This window comes from Sus scrofa, chromosome 13, assembly GCF_054392235.1.
Source record: "Sus scrofa isolate SSC_HxYL_T2T_F1_AM1 chromosome 13, Sscrofa_HxYL_maternal_Yorkshire_Landrace_v2.0, whole genome shotgun sequence".
Taxonomy (NCBI): domain Eukaryota; kingdom Metazoa; phylum Chordata; class Mammalia; order Artiodactyla; family Suidae; genus Sus; species Sus scrofa.
In genome coordinates, this window is record NC_139395.1 from 3,138,718 (window position 1) to 3,154,245 (window position 15,528).

Consider the following 15,528-nt stretch of genomic DNA (forward strand, 5'->3'; position numbering starts at 1 on the left):
ACTGCATTCAATCGGGATGCATTTTACCTCACTGCATGGAGTTCACTGCATTCAATCACAATGCATGGAATCCACTGCATTCAATCGGAATGCATTTTACAACGCTGCATGGATTACACTGCAATCAATCACGCTGCATGGAATCCACTGCATTGAATCGGGATGATTTGGGCCATGCTCCATATAATCCACAGCATTCAATCGGGATGATTTGGCCTCGCTGCATAGACTCCACTGCATACAATCAGGATCCATTGTGCCACAATGCATGGAATCCTCTGCATTCAAAAATGCTGCATGGAATTGAATGCATTCAATCGGGATGCATTGGGCCTCGCTGCATGGACTCCACCTCATATAATCGGGATCGATTGCACCTCAATGCATGGAATCCTCTGCATTCAATGACGCTGCATGGGATCCACTGCATTCAATCGGGATGGTTTGGGCCATGCTGCATAGAATCCACTGCATTCAATCATGCTGCATAATATCCACTTCATTCAATAGGGTTCCATTACTTCACGCTGCATGGAATCTGCTGCATTCAATCACGCTGCATGGAATCCTCTGCATTCAATGATGCTGCATGGAATCCACTGCATTCCATCGGGATGCATTTTACCACACTGCATGGAGTACACTGCATTCAGTCACAATGGATGGAATCCAATGCATTCAATCGGGATGCTTTGGGCCATGCTGCAGAAAATCCACTGCATTCAATCGGGATGCACTGGGCCTCGCTGCATGGACTCCACTGCATTCAATTGGTATCCATTGCGCTGCAATGCATGGAATCCTCTGCATTCAATGACACTGCATGGAATCCACTGCATTCAATCGGGATGCTTTGGGGCATGCTTCATGAAATCCACTGCATTCAATCATGCTGCATGGAATCCACTGCACTCCATCATGCTGCATAAAATCCACTGCATTCAATAGGGTTCCATTTCTTCACACTGCAGGGAATACAATGCATTCAATCGGGATGCATTTAAACACTCTGCATGGATTACACTGCTGCATAATGGATTACACTGCTGCAAACATGCTGCATATAATCCACTGCATTCAATCGGGATGATTTGGGCCATGCTGCATAAAATCCACTGCATTCCATCGGGATGCATTTTACCACACTGCATGGAGTACACAGCATTCAATCACAATGGATGGAATCCAATGCATTCAATCGGGATGCTTTGGGCCATGCTGCAGAAAATCCACTGCATTCAATGACGCTGCATGGAATAGACTGCATTCAATCATGCTGCATATAATCCACTGCTTACAATAGGGTTCAATTTCTTCACGCTGCATGGAATCCACTGCATTCAATCACGCTGCATGGAATCCACTACATTCAATCGGGATGCATGTTCCCACGCTGCATGGAGTACACTGCATTCAATCAAAATGCATGGAATCCACTGCATTCAATCGGGATGCTTTGGGCCATGCTGCATACAATCCACTGCATTCAATCGGGATGCATTGGGCCTCACTGCATGGACTCCACTGCATATAATCGGGATCCATTACACCACAATGCATGGAATCATCTGCATTCAATGACGCTGCATGGAATCCACTGCATTCAATCGGGATGCATTTTACCAGGCTGCATGGAATCCATGCATTCATCACGCTGCATGGACTCCACTGCATACAATCGGGATCCATTGCGCCACAATGCATGGAATCCTCTGCATTCAATCAGGATGCTTTGGGCCATGCTGCATAAAATCCACTGCAATCAATCATGCTCCATTAAATCCACTGCATTCAATCAGGCTGCATAAAATACACTGCATTCAATAGGGTTCCATTACTTCACACTTCATGGAATACAGTGCATTCAATCACGCTTCATGGAATCCACTGCATTCAATCGGGATTCATTTTACCACGCTGCATGGAGTTCACTGCATTCAATCACAATGCATGGAATCCACTGCATTCAATCGGGATGCTTTGGGCCATGCCTCATAAAATCCACTGCATTCAATCGTGATGCCTTGGGCCTCGCTGCATGGACTCCACTGCATACAATCAGGATCCATTGTGCCACAATGCTTGGAATCCTCGCATTCATTGAGGTTTCATGGAATCCACTGTATTCAATCGGGATGCTTTGGGCCATGCTGCATAAAATCCACTGCATTCAATCATGCTTCATGGAATCCACTGCACTCAATCATGCTGCATAAAATCCACTGCCTACAATAATGTTCCATAACTTCACACTGTATGGAATACACTTCATTCCATCATGCTGCATGGAATCCACTGCATTTAATCGGGATGTTTTGGGCCATGCTGCATATAATCCACTGCATTCAATCGGGATGCATTGGGCCTCACTGCATGGACTCCACTGCATACAATCGGGATCCATTGCGCCACAATGCATGGAATCCTCTGCATTCAATGACGCTGCATGGAATCCACTGCATTCAATCGGAATGCTTTGGGCCATGCTGTATAAAATCCACTGCATCAATCATGCTGCATGGAATCTACTGCATTCAATCATGCTGCATAATATTCACTGCATTCAATAGTGTACCTTTTCTTCACACTGCATGGAATACACTGCATTCAATCACGCTGTATGGAATAAACTGCATTCAATCGGGATGCATTTAACCACGCTGCATGGATTACACTGCATTCAATGACGCTGCATGGAATCCACTGCATTCAATCGGGATGCTTTGGGGCATGCTTCATGAAATCCACTGCATTCAATCATGCTGCATGGAATCCACTGCATTCAATAGGGTTCCATTTCTTCACGCTGAATGGAATACAGTGCATGCAATCACGCTCCATGGACTCCACTGCATACAATCTGGATCCATTGAGCCACAATGAATGGAATCCTCTGTATTCAATGACGCTGCATGGAATCCACTGCGGTGAATCAGGATGCTTTGGGCCATGCCGCATATAATCTACTGCATTCAATTGGGAAGCATTTGGCCTCGCTGCATTGACTCCACTTGATAAAATCGGGATCCATTGCGCCACAATGCATGGAATCCTCTGAATTCAATGACGCTGCATGGAATCCACTGCAATCAATCGGGATGCTTTGGGCCATGCTGCATAAAATCCACTGCATGCAATCATGCTGCATGGAATCCACTGCATTCAATAGGGTTCCATTGCTTCATGCTGCATGGAATCCACTGCATTCAATCACGCTGCATGGAATCCACTGCATTCAATCGGGATGCATTTTACCACGCTGAATGGAGTACACTGCATTCAATCACAATGCATGGAATCCACTGCACTGAATCGGGATGCTTTGGGCCATGCTGCATAAAATCCTCTGCATTCAATCATGCTGCATAAAATCCACTGCATTCAATAGGGTTCCATTTCTTCACACTACATGGAATACACTGCATTCAATCACGCTGTATGGAATAAACTGCATTCAATCCGGATGCATTTAACCACGCTGCATGGATTACACTTCATTCAATCACAATGCATGGAATCCACTGCATTCTATCAGGATGCTTTGGGCCATGCTGCAAAAAATCCACTGCATTCAATAGGGTTCCATTTCTTCACGCTGCATGGAATCTACTGCATTCAATAGGGTTCCATTTCTTCACGCTGCATGGAATACACTGCATTCAATCAGGATGCATGGAATCGACTCCATTCAATCAGGATGCATTATACAACGCTGCATGGATTACCCTGTATTCAATCACAATGCATGGAATCCACTCCATTCAATCGGGATGCTTTGGGCCATGCTGCAGAAAATCCACTGCATTCAATCGGGATGCATTGGGACTCGCTGCATAGACTCCACTGCATATAATCTGGATCCATTGCACCACAATGCATGGAATGCTCTGCATTCAATGTCGCTGCATGGAATCCACTGCATTCAATCGGGATGCTTTGGGCCATGCTGCATAAAATCCACTGCATTCAATCATGCTGCATGGATTCCACTGCATTCAATCATGCTGCATAAAATCCAATGCATTCAATAGTGTTCCATTTCTTCACACTGCATGGACTTCACTGCATTCAATCACTCTGCATGAAATTCACTGCATTAGATCTGGATGCATTTTACCACGCTGCATGGATTACACTGCATTCAATGACGCTGCATGGAATCCACTGCATTCAATCGGGATGCTTTGGGCCATGCTGCATAAAATCCACTGCATTCAATCGGGGTGCATTGGGCCTCGCTGCATGGACTTCACTGCATTCAATTTGTATCCATTGCCCCACAATGCATGGAATCCTCTGCATTCAACGACACTGCATGGAATCCACTGCATTCAATCATGCTGCCTAAAATCCACTGCATTCAATAGGGTTCCATTTCTTCACGCTGCATGAATCCACTGCATTCAAACACGCTGCATGGAATCCACTGCATTCAATCGGGATGCTTTGGGCCATGCTGCATAAAATCCACTGCATTCAATCCTGCTGCATGGAATCCACTGCATTCAATCGGGATGCATTTTACCACGCTGCAAGGATTACACTTCATTCAATCACAATGCATGGAATCCAATGCATTCAATCGGGATGCTTTGGGCCATGCTGCATATAATCCACTGCATTTAATCGGGATGCATTGGGCCACGCTGCATGGACCCCACTGCATAAAATCGGGATCCATTGCGCCAAAATGCGAGGAATCATCTGCATTTAATGACGCTGCATCGAATCCACTGCATTCGATCGGGATCCATTTTACCACGCAGCGTGGATTACACTGCTTTCAATCACAATGCATGGAATCCACTCTATTCAATCGGGATGCTTTGGGCCATACTGCATAAAATCCACTGCATTCAATCTTGCTGCATGGAATCCAATGCATTCAATCATGCTGCATAAAATCCATGCATTCAAGAGGGTTCCAATTCTTCACACTGCATGGAATCCACTGCATTCAATCACATTGCCTGGAATCCACTGCATTCAATCGGGATGCATTTTACCACGCTGCATATATTACACTGCATTGAATTGCTATGCATAGAATTCACTGCATTCAATCGGGAAGCATTTTACACCACTGCATGGAATCCACTGCATTTAATCATGCTACATGTAATCCATGGAATTTAATCGGGATTCATTTTACTAAGCTGTATGTCATTGACTGCATTTAATCACACTGCATGGAATCCACTGCATTCAATTGGGATTCATTTTAAAAGGCTGCATGGAGTTGACTGCATTCAATCACAATACATGGAATCCACTGCATTCAATCGGGATGCTTTGGGCCATGCTGCATAAAATCCACTGCATTCAATTGGGTTCCATGTCTTCACTCTGCATGGAATACACTGCATTCAATCACGCTGCATGGAATCCCCTGCATTCAATCGGGATGCATTCTACCTTGCTGCATGGAGTTCACTGCATCCAATCACAATGCATGGAATCCACTGCATTCAATCGGGATGCTTTGGGCCATGCTGCATAAAATCCACTGCATTCAATCATGCTGCATGGATTCCACTGCATTCAATCATGCTGCATAAAATCCAATGCATTCAATAGTGTTCCATTTCTTCACACTGCATGGACTTCACTGCATTCAATCACTCTGCATGAAATTCACTGCATTAGATCTGGATGCATTTTACCACGCTGCATGGATTACACTGCATTCAATCGGGATGCTTTGGGCCATGCTGCATAAAATCCACTGCATTCAATCGGGGTGCATTGGGCCTCGCTGCATGGACTTCACTGCATTCAATTTGTATCCATTGCCCCACAATGCATGGAATCCTCTGCATTCAACGACACTGCATGGAATCCACTGCATTCAATCATGCTGCCTAAAATCCACTGCATTCAATAGGGTTCCATTTCTTCACGCTGCATGAATCCACTGCATTCAAACACGCTGCATGGAATCCACTGCATTCAATCGGGATGCTTTGGGCCATGCTGCATAAAATCCACTGCATTCAATCCTGCTGCATGGAATCCACTGCATTCAATCGGGATGCATTTTACCACGCTGCAAGGATTACACTTCATTCAATCACAATGCATGGAATCCAATGCATTCAATCGGGATGCTTTGGGCCATGCTGCATATAATCCACTGCATTTAATCGGGATGCATTGGGCCACGCTGCATGGACCCCACTGCATAAAATCGGGATCCATTGCGCCAAAATGCGAGGAATCATCTGCATTTAATGACGCTGCATCGAATCCACTGCATTCGATCGGGATCCATTTTACCACGCAGCGTGGATTACACTGCTTTCAATCACAATGCATGGAATCCACTGTATTCAATCGGGATGCTTTGGGCCATACTGCATAAAATCCACTGCATTCAATCTTGCTGCATGGAATCCAATGCATTCAATCATGCTGCATAAAATCCATGCATTCAAGAGGGTTCCAATTCTTCACACTGCATGGAATCCACTGCATTCAATCACATTGCCTGGAATCCACTGCATTCAATCTGGATGCATTTTACCACGCTGCATATATTACACTGCATTGAATTGCTATGCATAGAATTCACTGCATTCAATCGGGAAGCATTTTACACCACTGCATGGAATCCACTGCATTTAATCACGCTACATGTAATCCATGGAATTTAATCGGGATTCATTTTACTAAGCTGTATGTCATTGACTGCATTTAATCACACTGCATGGAAGCCACTGCATTCAATTGGGATTCATTTTACAAGGCTGCATGGAGTTGACTGCATTCAATCACAATACATGGAATCCACTGCATTCAATCGGGATGCTTTGGGCCATGCTGCATAAAATCCACTGCATTCAATTGGGTTCCATGTCTTCACTCTGCATGGAATACACTGCATTCAATCACGCTGCATGGAATCCCCTGCATTCAATCGGGATGCATTCTACCTTGCTGCATGGAGTTCACTGCATCCAATCACAATGCATGGAATCCACTGCATTCAATCGGGATGCTTTGGGCCATGCTGCATAAAATCCACTGCATTCAATCATGCTGCATGGAATCCACTGCATTCAATCGGGATGCATTTTACCACGCTGCATGGATTACACTTCATTCAATCACAATGCATGGAATCCACTGCATTCTATCGGGATGCTTTGGGCCATGCTGCATATAATCCACTTCATTTAATCGGGATGCTTTGGGCCATGCTGAATAAAATCCACTGCATTCAATCATGCTGCATGGATTCCCCTGCATTCAATCGGGATGCTTTGGATAATGCTGCAAAAAAATCCACTGCATTCAATCGGGATGCATTGGGCCTCGCTTCATGGACTCCAGTGCATACAGTCGGGATCCATTGCACCACAATGCAGGGAATCCTCTGCATTCAATGACGCTGCATGGAATCCACTGCATTCAATCGGGATTCATTTTACCACGCTGCATGGAGTTCACTGCATTCAATCACAATGCATGGAATCCACTGCATTCAATCTGGATGCTTTGGGCCATGCCTCATAAAATCCACTGCATTCAACGACGCTGCATGGAATCCACCGAATTTAACTGGGATACATTATACTAAGCTGTATCGAATCCACTGCATTCAATCAGGATGCATTTTACCATATTGCATGGAGTTCACAGCATTCAATCATGCTACACGTAATGCACTGCATTCAATCAGGATGCTTTGGGCCATGCTGCATAAAATCCACTGCATTCAATCATGCTGCACGTAATCCACTGCATTCAATCGGGATGCATTTTACCAGGCTGCATGGAATCCACTGCATTCAATCACGCTGCATGGAATCCACTGCATTCAATCGGGATGCATTTTACCAGGCTGCATGGAATCCACTGCATTCAATCACGCTGCATGGAATCCACTACATTCAATCATGCTGCATGGAATCCACTGCATTCAATCATGCTGCATGGAATCCTCTGCATTCAATCGGGATGCATTTTACCAGGCTGCCTGGAATCCATGCATTCATCACACTGCATGGACTCCACTGCATTCAATCACGCTGCATGGAATCCACTGTATTAAATCAGGATGCATTTTAATAAGCTGCATGGAATCCATTCAGTCATCACGCTGCATGGACTCCACTGCATACAGTCGGGATCCATTACGCCACAATGCATGGAATCCTCTGCATTCAATCGGGATGCATTTTACCAGGCTGCATGGAATCCACTGCATTCAATCACGCTGCATGGAATCCACTGCATTCAATCAAGCTGCATGGAATCCACTGCATTCAATCAGGATGCATTTTACCAGGCTGCCTGGAATCCATGCATTCATCACACTGCATGGACTCCACTGCATACAATCGGGATCCATTGCGCCACAATGCATTGAATACTCTGCATTCAATGATGCTGCATGGACTCCACTGCATTCAATCAGGATGCTTTGGGCCATGCTGCATAAAATCCACTGCATTCAATCATGCTGCATGGAATCCACTGCATTCAAACATGCTGCATAATATCCACTGCATTCAAAATATTCCATTTCTTCACGCTGCATGGAATCTACTGCATTCAATCGGGATGCATTTTACCTCGCTGCATGGAGTACACTGCATTCAATCTCAATGCATGGAATCCACTGCATTCAATCGGGATGCTTTGGGCCATGCTGCAAAAAATCCATTGCAATCAATCAGGATGCATTGGGCCTCGCTGCATTGACTCCACTGCATACAATCGGGATCCATTGCGCCACAATGCATGGAATCCTCTGCATTCAATGATGCTGCATGGAATCCACTGCATTCCATCGGGATGCATTTTACCACACTGCATGGAGTACAATGCATTCAATCACAACGGATGGAATCCAATGCATTCAATCGGGATGCTTTGGGCCATGCTGCAGAAAATCCACTGCATTCAATGACGCTGCATGGAATCGACTGCATTCAATCATGCTGCATATAATCCACTGCTTACAATAGGGTTCAATTACTTCATGCTGCATGGAATCCACTGCATTCAATCACGCTGCATGGAATCCACTACATTCAATCGGGATGCATGTTCCCACGCTGCATGGAGTACACTGCATTCAATCAAAATGCATGGAATCCACTGCATTCAATAACACTGCATGGAATCCACTGCATTCAATCGGGATGCTTTGGGGCATGCTTCATGAAATCCACTGCATTCAATCATGCTGCATGGAATCCACTGCACTCCATCATGCTGCATAAAATCCACTGCATTCAATAGGGTTCCATTTCTTCACACTGCAGGGAATACAATGCATTCAATCGGGATGCATTTTAACACTCTGCATGGATTACACTGCTGCATAATGGATTACACTGCTGCAAACATGCTGCATATAATCCACTGCATTCAATCGGGATGATTTGGGCCATGCTGCATAAAATCCACTGCATTCCATCGGGATGCATTGGGCCTCGCTGCATGGACTCAACTGCATACAATCGGGATCCATTGCGCCACAATGCATGGAATCTTCTGCATTCATTGATGCTGCATGGAATCCACTGCATTCAATCGGGATGCTTTGGGCCATGCTGCATACAATCCACCGCATTCAATCGGGATGCATTGGGCCTCACTGCATGGACTCCACTGCATATAATCAGGATCCATTACACCACAATGCATGGAATCATCTGCATTCAATGACGCTGCATGGAATCCACTGCATTCAATCGGGATGCATTTTACCAGGCTGCCTGGAATCCATGCATTCATCACACTGCATGGACTCCACTGCATACAATCAGGATCCATTGCGCCACAATGCATGGAATCCTCTGCATTCAATGATGCTCCATGGACTCCACTGCATTCAATCAGGATGCTTTGGGCCATGCTGCATAAAGTCCACTGCATTCAAACATGCTGCATGGAATCCACTGCATTCAATCATGCTGCATAATATCCACTGCATTCAAAATGTTCCATTTCTTCACGCTGCATGGAATCCACTGCATTCAATCGGGATGCATTTTACCTCGCTGCATGGAGTACACTGCATTCAATGTCAATGCATGGAATCCACTGCATTCAATCGGGATGCTTTGGGCCATGCTGCAAAAAATCCACTGCAATCAATCAGGATGCATTGGGCCTCGCTGCTTGGACTCCACTGCATACAATCGGGATCCATTGCGCCACAATGCATGGAATCCTCTGCATTCAATGATGCTGCATGGAATCCACTGCATTCCATCTGGATGCATTTTACCACACTGCATGGAGTACACTGCATTCAGTCACAATGGATGGAATCCAATGCATTCAATCGGGATGCTTTGGGCCATGCTGCAGAAAATCCACTGCATTCAATCGGGATGCACTGGGCCTCGCTGCATGGACTCCACTGCATTCAATTGGTATCCATTGCGCTGCAATGCATGGAATCCTCTGCATTCAATGACGCTGCATGGAATCCACTGCATTCAATCGGGATGCTTTGGGGCATGCTTCATGAAATCCACTGCATTCAATCATGCTGCATGGAATCCACTGCACTCCATCATGCTGCATAAAATCCACTGCATTCAATAGGGTTCCATTTCTTCACACTGCAGGGAATTCAATGCATTCAATCGGGATGCATTTTAACACTCTGCATGGATTACACTGCTGCATAATGGATTACACTGCTGCAAACATGCTGCATATAATCCACTGCATTCAATCGGGATGATTTGGGCCATGCTGCATAAAATCCACTTCATTCCATCGGGATGCATTGGGCCTCGCTGCATGGACTCCACTGCATACAATCGGGATCCATTGCGCCACAATGCATGGAATCTTCTGCATTCATTGATGCTGCATGGAATCCACTGCATTCAATTGGGATGCTTTGGGCCATGCTGCATATAATCCAGTGCATTCAATCGGGATGCATTTGGCCTCGCTCCATTGACTCCACTGCATACAATAAGGATCAATTGCAACACAATGCATGGAATCCTCTGCATTCAATGATCCTCCATTGAATCCAGTGCACTCAATCAGGATGCTTTGGGCCATGCTGCATAAAATCCACTGCATTCAATAGGGTTCCAACACTTCACGCTGCATGGAATCCACTGCATTCAATCAGGATGCTTTGGGCCATGCTTAATAAATCCAACTGCATTCAACAATGCTGCATGTAATCCACCGAATTTAATTGGGATACATTATACTAAGCTGTATCGAATCCACTGCATTCAATCAGGATGCATTTTACCACATTGCATGGAGTTCACTGCATTCAATCATGCTGCACGTAATCCACTGCATTCAATCAGGATGCTTTGGGCCATGCTGCATAAAATCCACTGCATTCAATCATGCTGCACGTAATCCACTGCATTCAATCGGGATGCATTTTACCAGGCTGCATGGAATCCACTGCATTCAATCACGCTGCATGGAATCCACTGCATTCAATCGGGATGCATTTTACCAGGCTGCATGGAATCCACTGCATTCAATCACGCTGCATGGAATCCACTGCATTCAATCACGCTGCATGGAATCCACTGTATTCAATCAGGATGCATTTTAATAAGCTGCATGGAATCCATTCAGGCATCACGCTGCATGGACTCCGCTGCATACAGTCGGGATCCATTACGCCACAATGCATGGAATCCTCTGCATTCAATCGGGATGCATTTTACCAGGCTGCATGGAATCCACTGCATTCAATCACGCTGCATGGAATCCACTGCATTCAATCAAGCTGCATGGAATCCACTGCATTCAATCAGGATGCATTTTACCAGGCTGCCTGGAATCCATGCATTCATCACACTGCATGGACTCCACTGCATACAATCGGGATCCATTGCGCCACAATGCATTGAATACACTGCATTCAATGATGCTCCATGGAATCCACTGCATTCAATCAGGATGCTTTGGGCCATGCTGCATAAAATCCACTGCATTCAATCATGCTGCATGGAATCCACTTTATTCAATCATGCTGCATAATATCCACTGCATTCAAAATGTTCCATTTCTTCACGCTGCATGGAATCCACTGCATTCAATCGGGATGCATTTTACCTCGCTGCATGGAGTACACTGCATTCAATCTCAATGCATGCAATCCACTGCATTCAATCGGGATGCTTTGGGCCATGCTGCAAAAAATCCACTGCAATCAATCAGGATGCATTGGGCCTCGCTGCATGGACTCCACTGCATACAATCGGGATCCATTGCGCCACAATGCATGGAATCCTCTGCATTCCATCGGGATGCATTTTACCACACTGCATGGAGTACACTGCATTCAATCACAACGGATGGAATCCAATGCATTCCATCGGGATGCTTTGGGCCATGCTGCAGAAAATCCACTGCATTCAATGACGCTGCATGGAATAGACTGCATTCAATCATGCTGCATATAATCCACTGCTTACAATAGGGTTCAATTTCTTCACGCTGCATGGAATCCACTGCATTCAATCACGCTGCATGGAATCCACTACATTCAATCGGGATGCATGTTCCCACGCTGCATGGAGTACACTGCATTCAATCAAAATGCATGGAATCCACTGCATTCAATCGGGATGCTTTGGGCCATGCTGCATACAATCCACTGCATTCAATCGGGATGCATTGGGCCTCACTGCATGGACTCCACTGCATATAATCGGGATCCATTACACCACAATGCATGGAATCATCTGCATTCAATGACGCTGCATGGAATCCACTGCATTCAATCGGGATGCATTTTACCAGGCTGCATGGAATCCATGCATTCATCACGCTGCATGGACTCCACTGCATACAATCGGGATCCATTGCGCCACAATGCATGGAATCCTCTGCATTCAATCAGGATGCTTTGGGCCATGCTGCATAACATCCACTGCATTCAATCATGCTCCATTAAATCCACTGCATTCAATCAGGCTGCATAAAATACACTGCATTCAATAGGGTTCCATTACTTCACACTTCATGGAATACAGTGCATTCAATCACGCTTCATGGAATCCACTGCATTCAATCGGGATTCATTTTACCACGCTGCATGGAGTTCACTGCATTCAATCACAATGCATGGAATCCACTGCATTCAATCGGGATGCTTTGGGCCATGCCTCATAAAATCCACTGCATTCAATCGTGATGCCTTGGGCCTCGCTGCATGGACTCCACTGCATACAATCGGGATCCATTGCGCCACAATGCATTGAATACACTGCATTCAATGATGCTCCATGGAATCCACTGCATTCAATCAGGATGCTTTGGGCCATGCTGCATAAAATCCACTGCATTCAATCATGCTGCATGGAATCCACTGCATTCAATCATGCTGCATAATATCCACTGCATTCAAAATGTTCCATTTCTTCACGCTGCATGGAATCCACTGCATTCAATCGGGATGCATTTTACCTCGCTGCATGGAGTACACTGCATTCAATCTCAATGCATGGAATCCACTGCATTCAATCGGGATGCTTTGGGCCATGCTGCAAAAAATCCATTGCAATCAATCAGGATGCATTGGGCCTCACTGCATGGACTCCACTGCATACAATCGGGATCCATTGCGCACAATGCATGGAATCCTCTGCATTCCATCGGGATGCATTTTACCACACTGCATGGAGTACACAGCATTCAATCACAATGGATGGAATCCAATGCATTCAATCGGGATGCTTTGGGCCATGCTGCAGAAAATCCACTGCATTCAATGACGCTGCATGGAATCGACTGCATTCAATCATGCTGCATATAATCCACTGCTTACAATAGGGTTCAATTTCTTCACGCTGCATGGAATCCACTGCATTCAATCACGCTGCATGGAATCCACTACATTCAATCGGGATGCATGTTCCCACGCTGCATGGAGTACACTGCATTCAATCAAAATGCATGGAATCCACTGCATTCAATCGGGATGCTTTGGGCCATGCTGCATACAATCCACTGCATTCAATCGGGATGCATTGGGCCTCACTGCATGGACTCCACTGCATATAATCGGGATCCATTACACCACAATGCATGGAATCATCTGCATTCAATGACGCTGCATGGAATCCACTGCATTCAATCGGGATGCATTTTACCAGGCTGCATGGAATCCATGCATTCATCACGCTGCATGGACTCCACTGCATACAATCGGGATCCATTGCGCCACAATGCATGGAATCCTCTGCATTCAATCAGGATGCTTTGGGCCATGCTGCATAAAATCCACTGCATTCAATCATGCTCCATTAAATCCACTGCATTCAATCAGGCTGCATAAAATACACTGCATTCAATAGGGTTCCATTACTTCACACTTCATGGAATACAGTGCATTCAATCACGCTTCATGGAATCCACTGCATTCAATCGGGATTCATTTTACCACGCTGCATGGAGTTCACTGCATTCAATCACAATGCATGGAATCCACTGCATTCAATCGGGATGCTTTGGGCCATGCCTCATAAAATCCACTGCATTCAATCGTGATGCCTTGGGCCTCGCTGCATGGACTCCACTGCATACAATCAGAATCCCTTGCGCCACAATGCTTGGAATCCTCGCATTCATTGAGGCTTCATGGAATCCACTGTATTCAATCGGGATGCTTTGGGCCATGCTGCATAAAATCCACTGCATTCAATCATGCTTCATGGAATCCACTGCACTCAATCATGCTGCATAAAATCCACTGCCTACAATAATGTTCCATAACTTCACACTGTATGGAATACACTTCATTCCATCATGCTGCATGGAATCCACTGCATTCAATCGGGATGCATTTTACCTCGCTGCATGGAGTACACTGCATTCAATCTCAATGCATGGAATCCACTGCATTCAATCGGGATGCATTTTACCTCGCTGCATGGAGTACACTGCATTCAATCTCAATGCAAAAAATCCACTGCAATCAATCAGGATGCATTGGGCCTCGCTGCATGGACTCCACTGCATACAATCGGGATCCATTGCGCCACAATGCGTGGAATCCTCTGCATTCAATGATGCTGCATGGAATCCACTGCATTCCATCAGGATGCATTTTACCACACTGCATGGAGTACACTGCATTCAATCACAATGGATGGAATCCAATGCATTCAATCGGGATGCTTTGGGCCATGCTGCAGAAAATCCACTGCATTCAATCGGGATGCACTGGGCCTCGCTGCATGGACTCCACTGCATTCAATCGGGATGCTTTGGGGCATGCTTCATGAAATCCACTGCATTCAATCATGCTGCATGGAATCCACTGCACTCCATCATGCTGCATAAAATCCACTGCATTCAATAGGGTTCCACTTCTTCACACTGCAGGGAATTCAATGCATTCAATCGGGATGCATTTTAACACTCTGCATGGATTACACTGCTGCATAATGGATTACACTGCTGCAAACATGCTGCATATAATCCACTGCATTCAATCGGGATGATTTGGGCCATGCTGCATAAAATCCACTGCATTCCATCGGGATGCATTGGGCCTCGCTGCATGGA